Genomic DNA, 5,000 nt, shown 5'->3' with positions numbered 1-5,000 from the left:
ATAATAATGAGGGACAATGAGGAAATCTGGAATGTCAGGAAGCTCTCAGTGAGACTTTTGTTTCCCGAGTTTGTGGACTTTACTGGTACTCAGTCTTTTCTCTGTAGGTGATCAGATTCCTCTATTTGTCTCTACCGGCTTCTCTTTTAGCTCCGTTTGAAGAACAGATCAGGGCTTTTAAGTTTATTAGAGATAAAAAACAGCCTCCTGCTGCATGATATCTGTCACTTTCAGGTCAGATCTCTAAAAGCCCATTGTGATCTTGATCTCAGTGTGAATGCTCCATTATCTCAGCTCACTGTCCTGCACTAATTACTATACGCTATTAGTGCAGGATTAATTCCATTCTGTTTGTTGCTGTTATTTGGTCCAATCTGTTTATTTAATTCTTTCCAAAAACAGAAAGACTTGTGATTATTTTGTGTTTTCCAGACCTTTAGCCTTTTAGGAACGTTAAAGGAACTGAATGATTTTTCTCTCTCTTGTGGGAGATCCCCACCGTGCCTGGCTCTAACGCCACGCTGATCTAAAGGCAGATTACAGGGAGGGGTTTTCCTCAGAAACGCTACCTGAATTCCCGGTTCCCGTTGCTCTCCAAATACCTCACAACATCTGCAAAGCGACCTCATGGGGGAAAGATAAAGGCAAAAGAATCGACACTGTAACTGTAAATAAAACACTCAAAGCACTGGATCTGCTGAAGTGGATTACACTGAACACCAGGAAAATGTTTTCTTACAGACTTTATGCCATGAATTCACGGCGTAATGTTCACAGCACATCCCTGTGTTTCATTCCTTTTATTCTACTGATGTTTCTTCATGACAAACTACTGACACTGGAGACTCCTTCCATTAAAAACATTTAATAAGCGTCTAATAATAATAAACCGAACTCTTCTCTGCTGATCGGACTTTAGGATGAAGAGATTATTACAAGATGTCTGCTTTATCTTTTTTTTTTCACTTGAATCCATTTAAACGCTGCTTCATTTTACTGTAAAACCGGATACTGACTCACTTAATGACATCACCCGCTCATTTGATTAGTATGGATGCTTAGCAACGCCAGCAATGCTAGCCATCGGCTAGGATAATAGCAGTCCTGTTAATTAGATCAGCCTCATTTCCAGGCTTGTGTGTGTGTGTGTGTGTGTGTGTGTGTGTGTGTGTGTGTGTGTGTGTAGGAGAATACTCCTCGTTGCTTATCCTTGAGAAAGTGAGGAATGCAGACATGAAGCGAGACAGAGATGACATTACGATGCCGGAATCCTTGTGTGTGTGTGTGTGTGTGTGTGTGTGTGTGTGTGTGTGTGTGTGTGTGTGCTTGTGTATGTGTGTGTATGTAAAGAACCCAGCGCAGAGATCAGAATAAGCTGTCCCATTTAATCCCATCCCATCATGCACCGCAGAGCAGCAGAGGCAGAGTGTAGGACACAATAAAAAACAAAACACAGAATCAGAAACACAAAATGTTCGTTATTGTTTCTAAATGTGACACAATGACTGAACTGAGCTTCTGGATTTGGGAAAACCCTGGGATGGCCTTCAGGTGACTCAGCAGAGTTTGGGTTCTACACATGAGTCATGCTGCTATGAGTCAGCATCTCTGATATAATGACATCACACATTTATCTCCCTGCATGGTTCCTCATGTTCCTCTAAAGAGAAGATACTGTGGGGCTTATCTTTCAGTGTTGCCTCCCTAAAAGTGAAAAACGTAGACTTCTGGAGCATAAGTGGTCCTGAGTAAAGGAACCCAGAACTTTCTGTTTTTTGGAGGAACTTCAGAGAAAGACATAAAAAGAATCTGATGTTTCCTAAACAGACAAAAGATCGAATTAGAATATTAGGCCACGCCCTTTGTTTTGTTTTTTATGTTTTCTTTGGACCATACACACACACATAAACATGGCCGCAGGAAGTGGGGGTGCTGGGGGTTCTGCAGAGAGAGAGATTTTTTTTAAATGTAGGCTATTAAAAATATTTTGCACAATTTATAAATTCCTTATGAATATTTTAGGAAATGATTTTGACACACGTAGGCTATTAAGTGTATTTTGGATTTTAATTTAATTATTTTGATTATTTTAATAATATTGATTTTTCAAGTTCATGTGTAAAGCGCGTTTCACACGCGCGGGTGATTTGAGTTTGGCTTTCTCTGGCAGCGCGCACACATAGCCTAAATGCCTTGCCCTTGTGGAAGATCAAATTAGCTCTTCATACCAGAAAAATATCAGAAAAAGAGATCGGTGGTCTCTTTCCTGCTCGTGTTCCACATCCCTCTCAAAGCGCAGAGCGGGAGGCTATAACGCGTCTTTGTGTGGAAATATACAACTGTTTTCTTCTTTTTTATGGATTCAACTTTATTATATTCTGTAAGTTACCAGTATTTACTGATATTTATTTCAATGCTTTACAGGCTTTAGTGTGTTGTTTCTTTGGTTTTTTTTTTTTAATTATTATTTCAAAACAACCCCCCAACCACCGCAACACTGCCGGTATTTGGTCCACTACCACCACGGTGGTAAAAAAAAAAAAAACTGCCATCGTCACAGCCCTATGTTATTTTTTTTAAATGTATTCTAAATAGACCCCTAGGCTCATAGGTTTTTTTGTCAAAAAAAAAAAAATAAATAAAAATTCACAGCACCCCATGTTCAAAATGACTTCCAGCGGCCCTGTACATAAACCCCATAACCCTAACCCTAACACTAACACACACACTCACCCACTTCTAAAATACCACTTCAGACACACACACACACACACACACACACGCACACACACACACACACACACATGCAAACATAGTGTAAAAAATGATATATCAAATATATGAATGTATATACACACTCATGCACATTGACACCGACCTTTACAGTTACACACATGCCCTTGCAAACACGTCTCATATATAAATGTATACAAAAATACACACTTGCACACATATCTCATAAACACATACAAGCACAAACACACACACAGATATACTCTAACATCTGCACACACATGCTTTCACATTTTTACACTTGTGCACACAGTCTTATACATGAATACACACACACTTTACAGTTACACACACTGCTACATATAAACACACATATGCTTCAACACACATCTCATATATACACAAACACACACACACACATACACACTTTTAAACACACAAACACACTCTCAAACACACACATACACACTCTCAAACACACGCATACACACTTTCAAACACACACATGCACACCCTCAAACACACACACATACACACTCTCAAACACACACATGCACACTCTCAAACACACACATGCACACCCTTAAACACATACACACTTTCAAACACACACATACACACTCTCAAACACACACATACACACTCTCAAACACACACATACACACTCTCAAACACACACAGACACACTTTCAAACACACACACATACACACTTTCAAACACACACATACACACTCTCAAACACACACATGCACACTCTCAAACACACACATGCACACCCTTAAACACACACACATACACACTTTCAAACACACACATACACACTCTCAAACACCCACACACTTGCATATGAACTCTGTCCTTTACAGTTACACACACTGCTACATATAAACACACGTATGCTTCAACACACACACACACACACACACACACACACACACTGCTTTTCCTGCTAGCTGTGTGTCCCCTCCTCCCCCCTGCTGCATTCCTTGGCTCCATGGTTGTGTTTTCAGTCGCGGCTCTTACCGGCAGTGGCTCAGCCCACACATAACACACACCAGATGTGCAAAGTAGAGCAGCCAAAACTTTCAGAGAAGACGTGTGTGTGTGTGTGTGTGTGTGTGTGTGTGTGTGTGTGTGTGTGTGTGTGTGCGTGTGTGTGTGTGTAGTGAGTGTGTTTGTGTGTGTGTGTGTGTGTGTGTGTGTGTGTGTGTGTGTGTGTGTGTGTGTGAGCATTTTTACGCTACTCAAACGACCCAATTACTAAGCTGTTATGTTGATCTCGTAACACGTGTGTTTCCAGTCTCCGTCACCTCGAGGTGAACTCGCTGTGTTTCAGAGACGAGCCGTCAGAGACTTCTAGGTTAAAAAAGAGTAAACGGCGAGTCAGCATTTCCACATGCTCTGGGTTTGCACCAGAGCTACAAAGCTAATGTGGCTAATTGCAAATGGACGTGTGTCTCACTCAGACCAGTGAAATCACACGTTTCTGTAATGTTTCAGACACATAGGACACGAGTGCAAAACAAAGGACCTTTAGAACCTGAAAAAAGCTCCACAGTGACCTGAGGAACATCTTTAATCTGCAGACCTCTGACTCATAGCATGCAGTCGTTGTGGAGATCTTAATGTACCTCAAACTTCCTGAATAAGGACCTTCTGTTATCTATTACTCCCAATATTCAGCCAAGCATGGGAATTATTGTTATCTAGAACTTTCTGGTCGTGTCTATATTTGTGCGTGCGTGCATGCGTGTGCGTGTGTGTGTGTGTGTGTGTGTGTGTGTGTGTGTGTGAGAAGAACCCAAAGTAAAATCACACAGACTTGTTGAAGGACACAGTGGGACTTTCTGTTATTTAGAAACATAAACAGAGCTTTACCGTGTACCTGAACGCTGGAACAGTTTGTGGGCGGCCATCATGGATGTCACTCAAATTAGGAATTGTTAGAAAGCTTGTATTGATGTGGAGAAGATGACGATGAAGAAAAGAATAGTTTATCAGAATATTGCACATGGTATTAATTAATCTGCAAATGCAGCGTTTTTTCAGTCTAGCATAAAGACTTTAATCAATTATTTGCTATTAATTGCTTTATTATGCTTTTAACTCCGTTATATCATTAAATGAAGTCTGTTTGGAGCCCAGATGAAATGAGTGATGGACTTTTTTGACAAATTATTCTTGCAAATGAACATTTTAATAATTACATACATAAGAAACTACATAATCTGTTTTAGTGTCTTGCAGAATACAGCTTTCAGTGAAA

General features: G+C 40.3%; 1 protein-coding gene across 4 annotated transcripts in view; it reads left to right on the top strand.

Annotated features, from left to right (window-relative positions):
* The window catches only part of ralgds (ral guanine nucleotide dissociation stimulator), a 37,290-nt gene that overhangs the window by 11,192 nt on the left and 21,098 nt on the right, over positions 1–5,000 (top strand). The window lies entirely within an intron of this gene.

Source organism: Silurus aristotelis, assembly GCF_946808225.1.
Source record: "Silurus aristotelis genome assembly, chromosome: 16".
Lineage (NCBI taxonomy): Eukaryota > Metazoa > Chordata > Actinopteri > Siluriformes > Siluridae > Silurus > Silurus aristotelis.
The sequence above is the reverse complement of the archived record's forward strand: the minus strand, read 5'-3'. Positions and strand labels throughout refer to the sequence as shown.